General features: G+C 37.1%; 1 protein-coding gene across 4 annotated transcripts in view; it reads right to left on the bottom strand.

Annotated features, from left to right (window-relative positions):
* axo (axotactin) overlaps window positions 1–11788 on the bottom strand; it is a 223120-nt gene extending 211332 nt beyond the window's left edge. For all 4 annotated transcript variants that reach the window (XM_083143941.1, XM_083143944.1, XM_083143942.1 and 1 more), the window contains exon 1: window positions 11333–11788. The gene's annotated coding sequence lies outside the window, so the exon portion shown is untranslated. The remainder of the gene's footprint in view (window positions 1–11332) is intronic.
* Between the last annotated feature and the right edge of the window lie 2465 nt (window positions 11789–14253).

Genomic DNA, 14253 nt, shown 5'->3' with positions numbered 1-14253 from the left:
CAGCTGCGTAATATCAGCAATCAGGTGTTTAAATCATGAACTAGGAGAAGAAATAACTCAAGTTACCTGTTCTGTCGTGATTTACTATGACGCATCAGCATGGCTGAATCATTATATTACAGTAACTTGTAAATTATTATTTTTGTATATTTGTTCTTTAACGTGGCTATTATGCCACTTTGGCTAATCGCGACGATGATTAGATGAAAGTGACGGGATCGGGCTGTACCCTACTTATATTATATATACGAGGTGTGACGTTTTTCAGGGATATCTGTTGTTGTTTTTTTGTTGTTGTTTTTCTTCTGCGGAGGTAACTCTATCCTCAACTTGTGGATAGAAGACAATATTTATATCCCAGCAATAGATAATAAATATGTTGGGACTGGCACATGCATACTTGCAAGTAAATAATCGTCACATATCATTATCTAAAACATTTTTATTTACTTAATTATGAGTCTTTCTTCACCAAAATCTGCACCCTATACATAACAATAATAGATACGTGTATATTGTTGAGCATAATACACATTTATTCTTCTTATCCTGCTGTTATGTTAATATTAGTATTTTATAACTTGTTTTGCATTCATATCTGAGCCACGATATCACTCGACCCCAATTCACAGCGCAGAAAAGATATTTTGACAAAATCCTGTTTTTCTGTTGGCTGCTTCGGGGGAGGGATTCTAATGTTGCCGCTTCTTGCAGAAACAAGGAGACAGCGGTAGGCCTAATTGGCTGTTTGGTGGCAAGTTTCTTCGTAGGTATAGGCGTCAACAGAGGGTCACTGCCATAAAGGTGGTCCCGGTTGTTAGCTTGGCCGCAGTGTAATTATGATTTTGATTGTATCTAATAACTTATTTTCATGTATTTCTTTGCAATACTACGTGAATAAACAGAACTTATTTACATGTGTTTCTGTACCATACTACGTGAACGTGGATAAACATAACTTATTTGCATGTATTTTTGTGCCATACTACGTGAATAAACAGAACTTATTTGCATGTATTTTTGTGCCATACTATGAGAATAAACAGAACTTATTTACATGTACTTTTGTGCCATACTATGTGAATAAGCAGAACTTATTTACATGTATTTTTGTTCCATACTACGTGAACAAACAGAACTTATTTGCATGTATTTTTGTGCCATACTGTGTGAATAAACAGAACTTATTTGCATGTATTTTTGTGCCATACTGTGTGAATAAACAGAACTTCTTTGCATGTATTTTTGTGCCATACTATGTGAATAAACAGAACATATTTACATGTATTTTTGTGCCATACTACGTGAATAAACAGAACTTATTTACATGTATTTTTGTGCCATACTACGTGAATACACAGAACTTATTTGCATGTATTTTTGTGCCATACTATGTGAATAAACAGAACTTATTTACATGTATTTTTGTGCCATCCTACGTGAATAAGCAGAACTTATTTACATGTATTTTTGTTCCATACTACGTGAATAAGCAGAACTTATTTACAAGTATTTTTGTGCAATGCTATGTGAATAAACATAACTTATTTGCATATATTTTTGTGCCATACAACGTGAATAAACTGAACTTATTTGCATATATTTTTGTGCCATACTATGTGAATAAACATAATGTATTTACACGTATTTTTGTGCTATACTATGTGAATAAACAGAACATATTTGCATGTATTTTTGTGCCATACTGTGTGAATAAACAGAACTTATTTACACGTATTTTTGTGCCATACTATGTGAATAAACAGAACTTATTTGCATGTATTTTTGTGCCATACAACGGAATAAACAGAACTTATTTACATGTATTTTTTGCCATACTACGTGAATAAACAGAACTTATTTACATGTGCCCTCATAGGATAATTTGCTCAAGCACCCCCCGCCTTCTGCATTGTCTCTGTGTTGATCCACATAAGCATCCCTCCACATATCTACAAACTCGACGAATTTCCACTCTGTATAATAATAATAGTAATTGTATGTATATATGTTACTATGACATATATAATGTAAAAATAATGTTCCTATAATATATTTACATTGCACTTTCCATTTATATTCTATTGCAACTGTAATTGAAGATTTTTTTCTCTCTTAATGGCAAATCAACAGGCATAGGAATGTCGGATCTATTTCCATAATTGCGAAGTCGCTTAAGGGAAAATTTATCTCTCACATCAGCTTATATCATTTGTATGCTTTCCTTTAAGTACTTACAGGCGTGTATTGTTCCAATGATATGCGTTATCACCTTGGATATCACGTCTAATGGCTCGGATCTCAACTATTTATCAAACTTCTTAGAAATAAATATCAGTCGTAATCACCAATCTTAGATTGGTCAATCCTCATAAGGATAACGAATCGTTCCCAGATTCTAAAACCACAAGGAAGTCAATAACGTTTCAAGATAAGTAACTAACGGTAGATCAATAAATGCGTAATCACAGACTGGGAAAACAAATGACGTTAACAATTATGTTATAAATAACACTGGAGAGAGAACGTGTAAAACATTTATTTTTAAACCTAGCTTCCCCGGGGGAGGGAGGGTGCTATGGCCACCACCTCTTGATTTTCGGAATTTAGGACAATTGCGACGAAGCCAAAATCACGGACAATTGCGATGATTTTGACGTTGAAGGTCATTTTCCAAATTAATGGTCGAATATCAGGACCTAACCTAACTTTTCCTAACCTAACCAAAGGCGCCATGCTGTAGAAGGTTGGAACAACAAAATATATAGGTGGCTTGGAAGACCGCATCCAAAAATTCATGATGTTCTGGCCTACTTCAAGAGCCAAGCAGAAGACACCAACATCAAGTACATTCGGATGGAACGTAATCTAGAAGGTCAGGAAAGGAAAAAGCGTGACTGACCTTAAAATCGACGAAAGAGTTGGGAACTGTATTCGCACATATGAGGAAACAGGTGACTTCAAAATGTGTCTGTTGGCTCTAGCCCCTGTTCAAAAAGTCGATTGAACCAAATTCCCAGCCGAAAATATCCATATCTCATATAATTCTCTTGTAAGATGCATTATACGGGATGTTAAGCCACCCTTCAATTTGATAGAAAATTTACCGTAAAATGTGATCGCAATTGTCCACCCGCCCTTTCACTTCTGTGTTCATCTCAATTGTCCGCCATCGCAAGTGTCTGTGAACATCTTCGTCAAAAAATGGCAAATAAATTACATTGCTCCTTAGGGTGTGTACCCAATGCTCATGTATTACCGTGCGAGCAAAATTAACACGGTGGGGCTGTCAGCTGCATCAGAATACGTCACGTAGAGTGCAAAGGAAAAGTACATGGACAATTTGCCGAGTAATACTTGTGCATCAAGTGTACCAACAAAAGCTCCTGACTCTCCCCGATTCTTTCACAAAATGCAGATTTAATAAATACAAGGTATTGTAGAAACATTTTGCTTATATCGGGAATAGAACACACGGGTACAGTAATTCATTGATTTGGTGCCACTTTTGGCTAATTTGCGAAGATGGGAATGAGTGATAATATGATAAAATTGATGAATGGACACTCACAAACGTCCATGCCCAGGCCAGTAATAGGCTGCAGTAGTTCAAAGTGGAAAAACTCTATTGTAATTTGTACAAGGAAACTAGTATTTACAGGAACATTCTGCAGGCTGTTCATAAATGCACTGTTACACGTGCTTCCTTTTTTCCCACTCCCCCCCCCCCCCTTTGAGAGGAAATGGCAAGAGCTTGGAGGCTCGAGATTCCACACAATGGCATTTCCACCATTCGCCGCCAGTGTTGCCAACATATTTATTTTCTTCCTACACCTGGTGTTTCTAACTTACTCTTAGGCATTTAGTGAAAATGATTTTGTCAGGACGGAGTACGCCAAGCAAGGGTGCAAAACTGTGAAAGCTATTTGGAAATAAATCTTTTATCAGAAGTCAAATCAGGAACTTGGATTTTCATCCGTTGGAAATAGCCAATCTTTTTCGTTATCTCAAAAATCCCCCATTTCTCTCTTCATTAAGCCAATATTTTTCTTCGTGTACAAATTTTAGCAGTTTAGCTAGAAATAAGCTGGGTAATGAATTGACTGATTTGGTTCATTTTGCTTTGCTTTCATGCCACTTTTGGCTAATCGCGAAGATGAGGATGAGTGATGATATGATTTTGATGAAGGGACATTAACAAAAACACTCATGCCATGGCATTGTAGCGCGCTGTGCTAAATACGCTGCTACGAATGTCGGCTTAGTAATTAATGTATGTCGCTACGCCTCTATTTCTACAAGTACCGCAACTCACCTTTCGTAAATACAAAGGGAAACAACGAAGGTGAAACATATGAAGTGGGCAAGGAAGTAATTGCGGAAAATTAGAATTAACCATGTAGTTGGAAACACTGAATCGCGTTCTCAATGAATGACGTCACTTCTCTATGGCACCTCTGGTGACTCGCGTCTTCCTGGAAATGTAAAGATGAGTGACGTAGAAGTTTAGGTGAAAAAAACTGACTTCTAACCTCCGAACAGTGTGGAATATCTCCATTTTTTTACGACTTTTATTCGTTAGACTAAAAGTTCAAAAACAGATCCATGAATTTCACATTGCATGATGATCTGATAAAATATATAGCATAATGTGATGAAATATGCTAGTTAAAAAATTCCTCTTTATTGCACATTACCACTCAAGTAAATGCATTTGGAAACATTGAAAGAGTTAGGTAAAATCATTCACATTTTACAATCGTCTATGCATTTTAAACAAAGAAATGAGAGCTTATTCCATATTTTTGTAGAGATCAGAATAGTGGAATGTCAGACACCCTTTGTGACAAAGTGACTACTTGTTACGCGTTCTAGAATAGGTTCAAATCGTGGGTAAAGCATGTCCACTCACTTATTAATTTTCTATTTTAAATTGTGCTGGCATTGCACTAGCTTTTACATACCATATTCCTTTATTTTATCTCCAATTCGTATCCGAGTTTTACAAAAGAATTGCTTTATCATGAGTATCATTCGAAAAATTCTGGTGTAGTAAAAAAAGACTATTCTGAAAGGATGAAAGGTATCATCATTGTAAAATACTTTATAATATATAACAAAATGCAATTAAAATTTTCAAAAATAGAAGTAGAATACGTGAATTTCATCCTATCATCATTCATCCTCATCTTCGCGATTAGCCAAAAGCGGCAGAAAAGCGAAGTAAAATAAAACAAATCAATCGATCAATCTTTCATGATGAAACACACACTTCGCATTGAATAAAGGTGACGATGGTGTGTTTTGTCAATTTGGCAACGCAAGGGCATGATTACAAGGTAAGCGGCTGATTGCATCACCCACTCTCCCTTCCCTAGCTTACGGTTGAAAATTCGACGTCAGCGCCACAGAGATGAGTTGTAATTAAAGATGAACCACAAGTAAGTTGCGAAGTAAGTAGCAAAATACGTGCTACTCATTCTCAAACGTTCAGTGGAAACCACCTTACAAATTAAGCCATCAACTGCCACGTGGTCTTTCCAAACAACCAAGTCCAATGATTACCTTTGATAGCAGCGTTGATCATACCACATGACTACATCATGAGCGCCTCGTAAATTTGGACTTGCGAATTTACGAAGCGAGGATCTACGGTCAGTAATTACTTAATTACACGCTAGAGGTCCCAGCTGTGCTGAAAGTAAGATGCGAACTGGTCATGCCATATTTTACATTATGACAACATCCATCTGCGACAACCCGCATTTAGGAAGCGAGATAATTCCGCATCCGCCAATCGAATCCCGAGTTTCCTGGCGCTTGATGTGTTCAAATGTCCTCTTCTTCTTTTTCCTTGTTTTCTCCCCATTGTAGTCTGTGATCGTGCAAAACTTCTGCGCCAACAAAGAAAAAGGAAGTATTTTTTTCTTTCTTCTTTCAATCGTGCTGCAACAACTCATTGCTGGCTTCACTTCCTCTCATTTATTAATTCGTCGCACGAAACAAAATTTCAGAAGGAGGATATTTCCTTAATAATTATTTACCATGGAGTTATGATTATCCAATAAAGATGGAACTTGAGTAAAGATTTCTACGAAATCTTCAGTGCAAGTTTCCGGGTCTGTGTGGACTTGAGAATTGAAAAAACATGAATGGAACACTGAAAAGTAATTGCAGTTCAAAATTGTCTCGCTTGAAACTTTCCACGAGATGGCAGGCCAATCAATTACACGAATCGTAATAATTGCTCCATATCCATATTCACAAACGCTTTTTAAACGAAATTGTCAAGATTAGTCGATACATGGAATTATGAATTTTTTTGTTGTTTACGTTAAATAACGCATTTAAATTAGTTTTACTTGAAGAATTAATGAAGTTAAACTACATTGGTGTGTTCTCAAGCCTACTTAACGTGCACCATTAATCAATTACTAGAATAGAATAAAGTGTCAATGAAATAAATTCTAAAAATACCTCAATGCAAGACGTTTCATAACATAGAACGCCGTGCAAATATCTCTTATAGTTTTCATGTTCTAAGCGGTCAAAGTTAAGGCTGTCGCTATGCCACTTTCGACAAGGCATGAGGTACGCGTTAGGCGACAAACGACGCAGAGAAGTCACACCGAAGCGGCAAGCGACACGGGCCACTTCAGTCTATAAGCAAGCATTCACCGCGCATGCGCGAACAACAGGTCGAAGCGTTGAGAAAACGGCCGTCTGAGCGACTCGTGCAGCTTGTGTAAGATTCCATTTATTTCTGAGAATGCACCAAGAGACACGTGCCGCTTGTCGCCTTAGGAAACAAATGGCAAACGTACGTTCATATACGTTCAGATTGAATGGATATCCTACACTACAAGTCACGAATCGTAGAAAAGCCTTTTAAACATTTCAAGCACGAGATGTCACCACCGGTTGCTGTGACATCACAGTGAAACTACAGGCATGGTAGCGATCAACCTTTCCTTCATTATGCACTAAGAAAGCTACCGGAATTCAAGGCAAGGCAACTTTCTATTGCCCGAAGCAATGAAGCAAAACAAGACATATACCACTTGGTGATTACTTTTAAACACAATTATTTGATATGTCACGTAATAATGTCATTGCCATCATTGGACGAAATAGACTCATTTTTACGTGTTTGGCATTTTAAAATCTTGCTCATTATTTATCTTCCTTCAACATTTCACACACACACGCATCTTATATCTATATTATACTAGCACTGAAAGTTTCATTTATCAGATGACACTTTTTCTTGGTTGTCTTCTTCTTGATGTTTGGATGACCTACTTATATACCATTGACCAATACATACAAACAACGTTATCCTGTGTCGAAATAGTTCTTCGCCCTTTTAAATACATATTTACTTATCATTACAGTTAACTGCAACGTTGCAACTTACCAAGCAGTGGCGTACCCAGTATTTAAGAGGGGCCACAAAAAGTGATGAATTCAAGGGGTGGGCCCAAGGTCACCGGCAGGATTTTTCTCAGGGGGACAGGGTGTTGTTTTTTATTATACATTGATAATTCCATATTCTGTATATCTATATACAATTTGCATAACTGTATACTGACAAAAAGCTGTTTCTTTATAGTTATGTAAAGTCTCCCTGTCGTCACCTTGTAATCAAGGGATCCCGGGTTCTATACCCAGTAGAGGCACATAGTGGTTCGGATCCCACTTTAAACTGTAGGTCCAGTCCCGATTAGCCTTATTATGCATAAGGTGGACTTAAAACACCAAGTCAATTAATTATAGTTAGATAATTAGTGTAAAATGGACTGTAAGTTTATATATAATCCTACTTCAAATAATAAAATAATAATAATAGGAATACTTGCTGTAACTTACGGCCTGTAAGTCAAAGAAAAAAACATTTATTTGTTATAAATTACCGCTACAAGGTCACCATTCGAAGTAAATAAAGAATTTTGAGAAATCTCAGGGGGGTTGCCTCCCCTGGTCCCTCCCTGCGGGAGCCCTTTGATGGACCGGAGGGGAAAATCCCTCCCGGAAATTAAAAAGACCCCTCGAAAATTTCAGTGGCATGGTAGAGCATTCGGGCAATAGTTAAGAAATTTGGCAACTATGTTTCTTTGACTTCCTTTCATTAACTTTAATTTAACGTAAAACTTGAGTTTTCATTTTTTTCGTAGTAATAAGCACCGATTCCGTCCTCTTTATAACGAAATTTAAAAAAAAACTCAAATAAATAATAATGAGCGAATTTAAGTTATCGTCCGTTGTCATAACTGCTAAATTAATAAATATGATGGATGAGGATACGCTTCAAGCTCGTGTGAACGTGTCAACTGAAGGGGGACCCACAGAAAGTTTCATTAATGATGTCATCCACAGATATGCTGTAAAAAGCCTTAGTTAATTTGCTGTAAATATAAATTATTGCATGCTATAATATTATTTTATTGATTCTAATATCATTCTTAAAATAGTTAATTAGACCTAATTAAATTTAATTACCTATCAGAAATAAGGAGGAATTTAAACTATTAGTACTGCTTTATTAGTACACATTATAATTTGATGTCTATGACATTCCCCCGTGAAGTTTGATTCCCCCCCAGAAGAAAGTTGCTGGCTTCAACAAACTTCATCCGCTAAATTTGTACATAAAAGAGGAAATTTTATGGCAAAGGTTCCTTTAGCAATCTTTTATTTAAGAAGTGCCTGTTCTGGGATCACAGAAATCCTTCAGCGTACGGACAACGAAGTTAGTAACAAGGTTGTGTTTTATACAGCGTACATTTGTATGTTAAATTGTATCATCTGCAAATATGCTGTATAAGGAAACAAACTGCAGGAGTACTAAGTGAGATAAGTGTAAGTACCTTAGATACAAAGGCCAAGTATATGATATTTTCCTCCTCGAATATTTAGCAATTTCTAATTCGGAAGTATTAGGAAATTTACTAACAAGGAAACAAAAGGTAAATAAGTTCTTGGAGCTTGAGACTCATTATTGCTACGTAATAGATAACATTACACACGTGCCAGATCTCGTTTCTTTGAGAACCTGTGACTGCAGAGCAAAAATCGTATGGGAAGATTTGCCACCCACTGTTGGAATTTTAAAGAGGGATTGCATTTACCACTCTGTTTTTTCCCCCGAATTATTTACTGCCTTTATTTGAAAATGTTGATTTTGTCAAAATTTCGGAAGGGGCTGCAGCCGCATCAGCCCCCTCTGTGTACACCAGTGGGAAAAGCATAACGTGTAAAACAACTGTTCGTCTGGTTGTGACCACTAATCTCGTTACGCTGCAGCTGAAGGATATGCAACAACCAAATTATAGGTAAAAAATTATCACGTCTGTGATAATCAGTAACCACTATTTCCACCCTCGTTAATCACGATCATTAATTCATAATATCATACTTATAGCATATCTGCAATACCTTATTTTTCACCCCATCCAAAGCTAAGGGGTAGACACCCCCTCCCCCGCCTAACCTGAGATTCTCCCTTAAAAACGACAGGCAAGTCTTTAACCTAAAATATACGATATTTACTTTTTAAAACATGTAATTTTTCATCTTCAAGGCCACAGAAATTGTTCATGCGAAGAATAAATATGCTAAGTGGGATAATATGGTGCCAGTCAGTCTGTCCACGAACTCCTTTCCAATGGCCGATATTTCCTAAAAGGCAGGAAATTCTTAAATTTTTGAGGAACCGATCATATAGTTACACTATTTTTACTTATCTTGGTTTTAAAAAGATATCCAGGGCCAATTGAGAAAAGTTACATCCCATATAATTCTCCCTTAGACATGCCACTGCGTGTAGTTAACGGCATAAATATTTCTTTGTAAGTAGTGTGGCTAAATAATAAAAATCCTAGAGAATGAACGGAGTAGCAGTCTTAAAATTGCACAAAAAACGGTATTATTCTCTAGATTTGAAAACTCAACGTCAGCATATTTTATTTCAGACAATTAATTGAAACTGAAAAATCATGTACAGTTTGGCAAGAGTGAATGAATGATTATATTTAAATGTCGAGACAGAGAGAAGGTTACAAATCTTCAAGCGTGTTAGAAATTTCAAAAAATGGAGCATTACTCTTTCGTTTGACATTCGGGATGTTTCAAGATAAAAGTAACGACGTCCCCGATGGCGTAGTGGAAACGTCGTCGCCTTGTAATCAAGGAATGCCGGGTTCGATACCAGGTGGAGGCACAAGTGGTTCGGATCCCACTTTAAACTGTAGGTCCAGTCCCTGTGTATAAAGTGGACTTAAAACCTAAACTCAAAAGATAGAACTAAAAAATCCACAGGAAAATTAAATTCAGACTTACAGTGTAATGTGTGCATCGTGAAACGAACCTTAAAAAGACAGTCACACAACGGAATGGAGTCGACATTTTGTTCGAGTTCACGGCATCAAGTTACGTCGCATTATATATAAAGTGTATTTCCTTTCAGATTATTCTGTACATTACAGTCGAATAATGTAATCACAATAGCAATATCAAGTACGTAGGTTTTCCAGCATACTATCTGTAATTCGTATAACGCAATGCATTCAAATATTTAGAAATTAACGTGTAATGAACTAATTTCAGCAGGATCAGTAAATTCTTGTGTGACAAAGTACTTGATCGGTTAGGAATGTGCTGTAAAACAGTTTTGAAAAACCCAACGGTAACAACAAAAAAGTTACAACAATAACAATTAAGCAAATGTTATTCAAAGTTATACAAAGTAAGTTTTACTCAAACAAAGATCAAGGTTAAAACCTACGAAAATATTAATAATATATTTTGAGCATGTCTCAATTCTCGGACATTAAGTTATGTCCTGGAGATAACGAATAATTGAATTCACCTTGCAAAAATTGTCTTTCCACAGTGATGCCCTTATCTGATCGTATTGACAGAAACAGACTTTTATGAACAAATTGACGATACACTAAGAAGTTTCTCTTGCAAGGCAAGTCAACATAAATTAATTACGTTTCGTAACATGCAATAAGAAATATTATAGGTTCGATTATTTGCTCACAATCATCACAGAATATTCGAAGTTACAAATATTAAAACATTTTTGATAATTTCTTGTAGATTTCATTGGGTCACGGTTTTTGTTTTGTTAGATTTGGATCTAAAACATAAATCATTTTCAACCTCGTCTCGTTCATTGAATCTAGAACGTAGACTGTCATCATGCACTGTCGAAACACAATAATCATATTGTTTATGCTGCAATGGTGCACAACAACAATAATATTATGCAATAAATAACAGCAAAAGTGAGTATAAGAGAAAATATAGCGCAAGCTTCTTTACTTACCTCACAGTGTCAAAATCCCAACTGCCCTTGCACAGTTTTATCTTCGTATCGGCAAGTAAAATAAATGTTGACCTGCAAAGAACTGAAAGCGACTCCGGACTATAAACACACTAAACACTTAACATCGAAGTCTATCTGAAGCAGCTACGATGAACAATCGTGCACACACTGAATACAAAACACACACCAAGAGGCGAAAGCGGCATACACAAGCTTGTTGGAAAGGAGATCCCGGTTGTCCAAAGTCCACCATGAAACCGCAGACCAATCACAGCGAAGTAAACACTTTTACAATTCAGGTGAGCCACGGCTTCTGTATGGTAAGTTACCTGGCCTCTTCAAACAACAGGTGCTCGGAGAGAGGTAAGGGGGGTGCGATGTTACCGGCTCGATAAGTAAAAACACTACATTACGATCTCAGCAGCCGGCAGACTAAACTACATATGACACTCTCAATACGCTCACAACTTTTATTGTGTAACAAGGCGGCGAGGTCGGTTGGAAAGAAAGTTAACTTGCCGTCTGCTGCAATCGGCAAGTTTCGTGCCTGTTCGGGTGTGCTCGGTCTTTTTGATAGCCAACTATCATCGTGAGTTTTCCATTGACAGTGAGAGTTGCAGGTAACATCTGCCCTTGTACACACGAACTGTGACAAGCTTCAGGTGTAAATGCACTGCTCCCTCCAGAAAAAAGCTGTACTTGCTTACTTGACCAAGCTTATAATTTTTCTAACGGTTAAATTTCTACCACAGCTGTTAACCGGAGACTTCAGTGTTGTGGGTGAATTGCTGCATTTATTTGGAAAGCAGTTAAACTTGAAATTAGTCATTGCTTAATAAGAGAAAGTATTTAAGGTATATGCATGGAGTAAAATAAAATTAATAATCATTCAAGGAAAGTTGACTTCTTGTTCTATCATTTTTATTTGTTGTAATAATATAAATATATGAAGACATATTATATACCGGAAATAAATAAAACACATATTAGTCTTCATGCATGTATTTTATTACAAATAATTAATAATCATTGATTGATTGCAAGACAATTTCCAGCAGAAACTTAGTATTACTATTCAAGTACCAATAACTGCAGCCGAGTTACTTTTTAAAATGAGTAATTGTAACCCTGGTACTTTTTGAACCAATTAACTGTAGCTGTAACTCAGTTCCATTTTAAAAATAAATTTACGAACCCTCCTATTAATGTTATTATCGTATTATTGTGTTATTTAACTGCTACCAGGATGTCCTGTATTCGATTTTCAGAGGCGGCACATTTCGATTTCAAATAGATCCAGTGGCCATTAGCCTATTTGTACTATTTTATTTATTATTTGGCAGTCAGGAAAAGGTTATTACTGAAGAGTTGTATTTTATGTTGCTCCATTTTTTATGTTCGTTGGAATATAACATCATCACTTTTCACAATACTAATTTATTCCTTTGGGGGGGGGGGGGAGGCGTGCTCCATTGCCCCCAAATACAAACTCGTTACCAACAGTGTGGCCCTGCGCAGAGGGCTGCATATCGGTCAGAATCGCTTACTAGGCCCGCCTGGCTGGTCGGGCGGGCGAGTAAAACTATATACCTGAGTTTTGACCCATCAAGCATCGAAAGCCCACGGGTAACTGGAAGGCCTTGCAAGACGAAGCTCGCTTATCTTCAGCGAACGCTCATTCCGGTTTTGCACCGTCTCCAGATACATGAGTCACGCAGTTACCGTTGCCAACTTTTAGATTCTAAACTGTTCTAGGAGCACTCAAAATGTTCATCACTTTTATCAATTTGAAATTGCAGACATTTATTCCTTGGTAGAAAACATTTGTATCACTCAAACCCAGTGGCGGCGATTGGATTCCAAAACTAAGGGGCCAAGGTGCAAAAGTGGGGGGGGGGGAGGGCGGGGAAGGACAGTTTAATTTCCCTTGATACATGAGGTTAGCGTGGTGCAAAAGTTTCAAAAAGTCGGGGGGGGAGGCAACTGCACTCTCTCGGCCCCGCCCCTAATTGCCGCCACTGCTGACACCTGTAAAGGAGTACGAACCAAGTTTTGTAAAAAGTGCCATCGTATATATTTTGGACTTTGTGTTACTGGTGGTTGTTCTACATTATACTTTTGCGGGGGGGAGGGTGCTCCCCTATGGCGCAGTGGTAGTGTCGTCGCCTTGTAATCAAGGGGTACCGGGTTCGATACCCGGTGGAGGCACATGGTGGTTCGGATCCCACTTTAAACTGTAGGTCCAGTCCCGATTAGCATTATTGTGCATAAATTGACCAAATAAATGAATCAATCAATCAAACAGATTTTCTCTCTGGTGTAATTTTGCCAATTCAATATCCGAATTAGTTGCTCAAGATCCCCCCCCCCTCCCCGACACTAAGGCACGATGGTCCATAAAATTGAACATGAAATCAGAATTTGCATTATAAAAGATTTTTGAATATTGTCATCTCTTTCAACAAATCGTCGTTCGCTCATGTTGTTGTAACGCTAGTAAGCCTTATTTACATGATATGAAAAACTCAATATGCTGACCAACACAGAAATTTATTTAATTTTAAAACATAAACTAAACGTAACGTTTCAACCTTCTAGCAAGGTTTTCTTCAGACTCTGTACCCAGTACAAGAAAAATGTTGTTGCTAGTTATCTAGTTCTACAGACCGCATTGATAGTAATACGATGCAAAATATAATTATTGTTAGCTTGTATCTTCATACGGGTGCAAATAGCAGGCAATGCTATTTACACATTTCAACAAACAAACAACGTAAAAATGAAACCGAGAGGAGATTTACGATTTCAAGACCAGAAAAGTGACATAAAATGAATAAGACACAAAAACCTATTTGAAGACCTTCGAAACAAATTTGGACAATATGTGGCAGTTGGTTTGACATAATAATGAAACTAATTTG

This window comes from Lepisma saccharinum, chromosome 22 (genome assembly GCF_977018435.1).
Source record: "Lepisma saccharinum chromosome 22, izLepSacc3.1, whole genome shotgun sequence".
NCBI lineage: Eukaryota > Metazoa > Arthropoda > Insecta > Zygentoma > Lepismatidae > Lepisma > Lepisma saccharinum.
Note: the sequence above shows the minus strand (reverse complement) of the source record. Positions and strands in the feature narration are given on the sequence as shown.